Raw genomic sequence first — 8668 nt, 5'->3', positions numbered from 1 at the left:
CGCGATAACTTACTCTGTCCAACAATTGCTTTCAGTGTCATTTTTTTTCTAGCGAACTGACAAATTTAATTGTGTATTGGAGGACTACGATGGCAGTAAAGACCAAAACAAATTCAGAAAACTTTAAATAGACAAGCTAGAAATTTACGTAAGTATACTTTTTGAATTATGGTTATTCAATACACAACTGTCAACTACACCGTCGCTCAGTTGCTCAGCCACTACCGACACTACGAATACCGGACTACCGGACTGCCGGAGTACTACGACTACTAACACTACCTATAGGTGCAGTTACGTCTACTATCAAGTATCAACATCCAGGGCTCGAAGATAACATATAGGACCATAGCGCAATGTGACCGATGATACGGAAATAAGTTATTTCGCCTCTCGTAAGTCGTAGTCTCGTCCACGGTTATGATGATTGTAAAGATTTTTTTATTCTTTATAATAGACAATAGTGTCGTGTTACGAATAATCTCGTCTCTCATGATTCATTTTGATTTTATATAATATAAATTAAGAATCAACCATAGAACACGATCGAGTTTTAAACATTTTAAATCTAAGCTCTCAACTAAATATATATTATAATATAGTCAAATAAAAAATTGTAATGTAAAAACAGGGCCGGCCCAAGGTATTTTGACGCCCCGGGCATTTTTTTGAAAGGCGCCTTAATCAAATGCTCTATAATACATTTAATACTTTTTATACTTACCTACATATTTTGTCTAAAATTCTTATATTTATGGATTGGTAAAGGATTGCAAAATTTATTTACGTACAATTTATTTTTATTTTTTATAATTAATCTGTATTAAAATTATTTCTTTAATCGTATAGAATATAATAAATTATTAATTATAATCTTTTTAAAATATACATTATTTTCTAGATTTTAAATCAGCAAAATTTTGTGTTGCTTCATTTAGATCTAATTTAGAAACTATATCATTTTCTATACTGATTAATGCCAAATTCTTTAGACGTTCTTCTGTCATTGTTGATCTCAAGTACATTTTTATTAACTTCAATTTGCGGAAACTTCTTTCGCAGCTTGCAGTAGTTACAGGAATTGTCATCATAATTCTTAAAGCGACCCATAAGTTTGGTAAGGTATCTTATAATTTGTTATCATTAATAAATGTTAAGATTTCTAATGGGCAGCTATCTTTTTTAGAGTATAATGATCTTACAGTATCAATTCCATTACACAAACCTATACCATTCAAATCGCACTCTGTCTTATCATTATTCTGATCGTTAAGTTTTTTCAAATTGTTTTTTTCTACGTATTACACGAGTGACTCAAAATTTCGGTTCAACATTTAATTATAAAGCTAATTTTTCAGCAGACTTTATAGCTTCAGTATGTCCAGTTATTCTATAATCTTGTAAAAACTTATCCAAACGTAAAATCGCGGTCCTAATATCCATTTTTGAACTTTGCATTGACTTACTAACAAGGTTAACTTTTGATAAAATATCTTGCCAAAAACATAACAAAACTAAAAAATCGAATCTCTCTATAAATTGAATTAATGAATTAGCTTCAGAAATAACTAAATTATCAGCAGTATTTAATTCAGTTAACTCTATAAGTGCATCTATCATTTGTGAGATTTCATTTTTAATAGCATTAATACAATCTATTCTACATTACCATCGAATTTCGCATAGTGGCTTAACAGTTAAAGATTTTACATGTTTTTTAAGATATGCCAACGTCCAATAGATGCAGAGAATAAAACATAAATTCTTTGAATCGTCCCAAAAAAGTTCTTTGATTCAATAGAACAAGAAACACTGTCTCCGACTACTAAATTCAGTAAATGGCAACCACATGGCATTAAAAAAGCTCGAGGATTTGCTCTTAATATTTGTGCTTGAACACCTTTATTTTTGCCCTTCATGTTTGCCCCATTGTCATATCCCTGACCTCTACAATCATTTAGTTCTAGTTTACAATTTTTCAACATACTTAATATAGACTCATAAATTCCTTCACCAGACGAGTCGAATATTGGTTCAAATTCTATAAAATGTTCTTTAATGCACATTTCGTCGATATCGAAAATTCTCAAGGTCAAAGAAATTTGTTCAACATGATTAATATCTGGAGTACAATCTAACATAATACTATAATATTTAGCTTTGCTAACTCGACTTAGTATATTGTCACGTGTTAAGTTCCCAATTACATTAATAATTTCATTTTGAATAGTTTTTCCACAATAATGTACATGAGTTTCACGAGACATGACACGATGAACGTGTTTATTCATTACTAAATCAAATTTTCCTAACAACTCGACAAGACCCAAAAAATTTCCATTATGATGTGTAAATAACTTGTCCGAAGAACCTCCAAATGCTAAATTATTTATCCCAAAAAAAATTGTAATTTCAATTAATCGTTCTACAACTTTTTTCCAATGTTCTCTTTCAGCAACTATTTGTTTTTGTAAGCCTGCGTCGATTGATTTGTTTTCTTTAAGCCTTATATTAATTTCCAACCACATACTAGCACATTTGATATGATGAGGCAAATTCTCGTGTGTTCCTGCTTTAGATTATATTATAAAATTTAATAAGTAGGTATTAATAGAATAATTTCATTACCAATAGCTAATAATAGCGATACTCTAGAAATATTGTACTGTACTGTCTATACTACGGTCGAAATTTATACCATTCAAGTTCTTCGACTATTGTGTTCAGTCTGTTCAGATTTGTTCAGTCGTCAGAGTTTGTCAAATTTTTAATATTTATATTTTATACTAATATACTATTAGTTTTAATGTACATACGTTTTCTTTATAATAGTGTATTGTGTATTACTTATTTAATTTTGTGTATTAACTACATATTGAAAATCATCATGGGTAGAAAAATTTCTAACCCAGTACTGAAAATGTACTTCAAATTTAATATTAGTACAAATGAATGTGTCTGCCAAATTCCGAACTGTGTTAACCCCATTCGGACAAGAAGTCACTCTGGTAACTTGGTAACTTGGAAAATCATGTCAAAGTTTTTCATAAAGATGAATATCTTTTACTATTAAAAGAAAAAGAGAGATTAACCAGATCAAAATTAAAAAGAGATGGTTGTTTCAATTCCACAGTTTCAAAAGTAAGTACATTATAATATTTAAAATTTAAATATTTCATACATTTTATCTAGGCAATTATAGGTACTTACTGTTTGTGTAATTACCCAATATTATGTTCTTTTTTTAATTTAAATAATTGACGCTTTATTTTTAGTTTATTTAGATACATATCCTTATTAATTCTACCTTTTACTTAATACAATATACAAATTATTTAAGTACCTAATAGTATAATACATATAAAATATGAATTCAATATTTAACTATTTCAACTTTATAATTTTAAATATATTAATCACACGAGTTTTGACATGAAACTACTGTTAAAAAGCAAGTATTTGAAAGCATCTTCATATACCTATATCTAATGAATGTTCTTATTTTTTTAATGAAATAATAATAGCATAAAAGATAATATTTAGGTAACTTGAAAGTCAAAAATACAATTTTTTTTTTGGGGGCAATTTCGAAAATATGTATATTATAATTTTAGTCAATAGGTACTTAATTTAAGATTTGATAATTGGTCAGATAAAACAAGATGTTTATGACTTTATTATAAACTGAAAATGTTGGTGTTAAAAACATTTTGTAGAGGTCCAAACAGTGCCGCGTTAAGCTATGTTGCCGCCCCGGGGCAAATTAAAATATGCCGCCCTTACAAAAATTACAATTCAAAATTATATTCAACACAATATTAATACTAACGATTTACTTGTAACTGAATATGTTTGAGGAAAAAACGTACAGAAATAATGAAAATAGTTTATACGATAACAGTACAGTTATTAGAACAAGTTCTTAATTCTTATCGCCTTGTGGGGAATTACCCATTTGCGCCAAAAAAAAGGTAATCGTTTTAGGTATAGCCCATTTGCGCCAAAATAAAAAAGGTACTTTTTTTCCGATCGCCTATTTGCGCCAAATTTACTTGTATATATTACACGATAACATTTTACAGTTAATTGTTGTATTATTATCATGGCGCGAATGTTGTTGCATTTGCAACTTTTTTTTTACTTTTTCAGTTGCTAAGTAAGTTTAAAATGTGTGTCATGTAAGTACGAACTAAAAATCTAAAAACTTAAGTGCAATTTTCTACGATATTTATTGAATTTACTCTTTTATAAAAGTAAGTTACACAAACTATTGTCAAAATTCACATTTTTATTCTAATAATTAAACAAGTAGTTTTGAAAAAATTATAATATAAGAAAAATTAGTAGCATTTAATTATAATAAAGATTAGATAAATTTGTATTTTGTATTTAACTTTTATAAACAATTTGTGTATTATTTTATTGGAGATCTTATTGAACAATTATTAGGTATCTGTATCATGTATTTTATATTTAACTTTTGTAAATAATTTTTATATTAATTGATGATTATAGAATAATTTTTACTTGTATTAGAATTTTTTCAAAACTACTTGTTTAATTATTAGAATAAAAATGTGCATTTTGACAATAGTTTGTGTAACCTACTTTTATAAATGAGTAAATTCAATAAAAATTGCAGAAAATTGCACTTAAAGTTTTTAGATTTTTAGTTCGTACTTACATGACACGCATTTTAAACTTACTTTGCAAATGAAAAAGTAAAAAAAAAGTTGCAAATGCAATAACATTCGCGCCATGATGATAATACAACAGTTAACTGTAAAATTTTATCGTGTAATATATACAGGTAAATTTGGCGCAAATGGGCGATCGGAAAAAAAGTACTTTTTTTATTTTGGTGCAAATGGGCTATACCTAAAACGATTACCTATTTTTTGGCGTAAATGGGCGATGCCCGCCTTGTGACATGCAGCGGTAGACAGCGGCTTTTTCGTGGTATTTATAAACGAAATAATATATACTTATTATAGTTATACAGTCACACAAAAAAAATTATAATTATAAATTTTTTATTTTATGTTGATCCTCCAAAATTTGCCGCCCCGTCAAACATCATAAAATTTGCCGCCCTGGGGCAATTGCCCCCCGTTAAACGCGGCTCTGGGTCCAAATTTCATAGACCTCAATTAAATCCGGTCTGACTTAAGGTATCTACTTATTTTATTGTTTTTTACCGATTTTAGAAACAAAAGGTTGGACCACTTGATAATATGATTATTGTCACAAAAAACACATTATCAAATATATCACTAAGGAATCAAAAACTAATTGAAGCTTGTGTACAACTAGTGACAATTAATGGAAGACCTTTTACACTTATGGACGATAGTGGATTTAAAATGATTATTGACCCTTTATTAGATTCAATAGGTGCAGGTAAGCATTACTTTTTTTTTTTTTAATTTTAAGCAAGAACTATATAATCTGTAAAGCTTTTTTACAATAACCATAAGTGATGTAGGCTAAGTATGTAAAATTAATTTAATTACTTTAATTAATTAATTTGTTTTACTTTTAAGTCATTTGAATATTGAATTGTGCCTGTATTTATACCTATAAACTTATAAATAATTTAATTATGGCCTATAATGATCAAAAATAAAAACTAAAAATATTTCAATTTATAATGTTAATTTTTTTTAAATTTTTAAAACTCTTGTTAGTTTTTTTATGAAACTATGTACTACAACTACACATTGCAGATAATTTTAAATAATAATGATCAATATTTAGTTTAATAGTAGTTACATTTTTAATAATATTTATAGATTTTAGAATTAACTCAAGAAATATAAAAAATCACGTAAAAGAACATGCATCCGAAATAGTAAAAAATATTAAGTTAGGTGTCTACAAAAGGTTAGTATCACTGAAGGTTGATTGTGTTACCAGCCTTAATCGATCAATTATTAGTGTAAATGTGCAATACATTAAAGATGATAAGTTAAACATCAAGACATTAGGAATGACAGAATTAAGCGAAAATCATACATCTGAGTACCTAAAAAAAGTGGTAATGAAATCTTATTTAGTGACTAAATTTGTTCTTTAATATTGTTACAAAATATAAATAAGTTTACTTTCTAGTTGATAAATATTTATAATTGACAAGTATATTCAATAACATTTGACAATGGAAGAAATATTGTAAAAATGGTTAAGATATTTAATGATGCTAATGAAGATGATATACTTAATGAAGATGATATTGAAGCAGATATTGAGTCTGAAAACACTAAATATCTAAGAAATGGTCTCAAAACTTATAATTTTTACATATTTGGACATTTTTTTTCATTTTTGGTATTTCCTCTATAGATGGTCATGACATTTTATCTGAATCTACAATTGAAGGCATAATAACAGATACAGAAATTGATTTAAATGATAATAATAATTTGCAATAAGAAGTATATTCAACCTTACAAATAGAAAATGAAGAATATTTAACACAATGTGTTCGTTGTAGTGTACACACTTTTCAACTATGTGTAGAACAAGGTTTTAAAATAACTTCAGTTAACAATACCATTATAAAAGCTCGAAAGGTAAATAGCTAAATAACATTGTATATATTGGTAATGTGTGTTTTATTAATATAAACTGTAATTAATTAATACATTTTTTTATATAATCCTAAGTATACACAATCAGTTTTAAAATATAAATTTTAGAACAACTGAACATTAACATAATAATAACAAAATAATAATAATATCTCTTTTTTATAATAATATGATAAGTTAATAATAATATAGGTGTATAAAATGTTAACTACTTGTAATTTTAAATTTTAAACTGAATGTTTACTATTTTCTTTAAAAGATTAATTTTAATTATTTTTTGAATATTAATTATATTTATTTATTTTAATTTAATTTAAAAAAGAAAAATTGTTCTAAAAAAATAGGTTGTAAAAATACTTCGAACACAATCCTATGCAGCTTTATTAAAGAAGGATAATTTAAAGCAAGCTTAATTGATATTGTTACTCGATGGAGTTCTATATATTCAATGTTGCATCGTCTGAATGAGCTTAAGTCATTTTATAAGGACTACGAGTTAATAAACTCTAATTTGTTTTTAAATAATCGTGATTGGTACAAGATTAGTAGTTTGGTAAATCATAATATTAGTAATAATTATAATAAAAATATACTTTATAATGTACTTAATTTAAATTATGAAGGTAAATACACTTGAGTCTGCTTATTTTGCCACTAAAAGACTTCAAAAAAAGGATTTGACACTGGGTGATTTTTTTGGTATTTGGCAACAAACAAAAAGTAAATTTCAACGAATAAATTCATTGTTATCTAATTCTATTGTGCAATCTATGAATAGTTGTCAAGAACAATTAATGGACAATAATATATTTGTTGCAGGTGACATGATTCGACATAACCTACCATGTTTAAATTAGGACTTAAGTTATAATTTTATTTTAAATATTTAACTTTGTTTACAGCTATTTATTTAGATCCTTGATTTATGTGTACTTTAACAGCAGCAAAAAAACAAAAGCAATTAATCATCTTATTAAAACTTGGATTTTAAAAGAATCAATATTTGGTGTTAGTAAATATTCAAGTTTTATAATTAGGAGGCACATTTATATGCTCCAAAATTTAACCTTTAGATTTAAGCCCTCATGTATAATTTAATTTTGAAAATACTTGTTTTTTTAGAATCAAAGTTTAAACGAGAATTTAGCTGAATCAACTAATGAAAAGGTTATTGAAGTTGATGAGCAAATCTGTAATAACGAGGATTCATTTGAAGAATTTCTCATTGGTTGTTCACATACATCTTTACAAAACCCATCATTTAATGAATCGAATGAATCATAAAGTTTGTCATCTTCAAAAAAGTTAATGAGAGAAAAAATTGAAGTCTTCGGTAGAGTAGAAAGATTAAATTATAAAGCAGATGTGATAAATTATTAATAAGAAAACAAAATAGCAAAGCCAGAGTTATTCGAACTGGCACAAATACTCATGGCAGTACCAGCAACACAAGTATGCTTATTATTAGATTTATTGACAAAATTAGTAAGAATTAATATATTTTTATAAAATCAATGACTTGCTGGGTTACACTAAGCTAAGCTATAATAAAAGTTTATTAATTTTGTAAATAATAATTTATCAATCTTAGAACATTTAATACAACTTTTAGTATTAATTATTTATAATTATAGTTATATATTTTTGACTAATATATTTTTTGTGTTTTAGGTTAGTGTTGAACGTAGTTTTTCTGGCTTAAAATTTATATTGTCAGACTTGAGAAGCTCAATTTCAAGTGATATATTAGAAGACATTTTAATTATTAGAGGAAACAATCAATAACATATAAAATGTATAAATTATTTTGTTTTTAAGTGTAATCATGAATATATTACATATTGATATTAAACATAGGTATTTATTTTGTTTTTTGTGAATTTAGTATGTACTATTTAATAATGGTAATATGGTATAGGTATAATTTAGATGGTATAAATTATACTATGATGTCTACACTCTATAGTATATTAGTTATGTACATACTTTTATATTGCCAATACATATTATTTAACAACATAAATTATATATGCTGATTATTTTGTCAATTTTAGGAAGGTATAAAATAAAGTATGTCA

This window comes from Melanaphis sacchari, unplaced genomic scaffold (assembly GCF_002803265.2).
Source record: "Melanaphis sacchari strain LSU unplaced genomic scaffold, SCAv2.0 Contig119_pilon_pilon, whole genome shotgun sequence".
Classification (NCBI taxonomy): domain Eukaryota; kingdom Metazoa; phylum Arthropoda; class Insecta; order Hemiptera; family Aphididae; genus Melanaphis; species Melanaphis sacchari.
Note: the sequence above shows the minus strand (reverse complement) of the source record.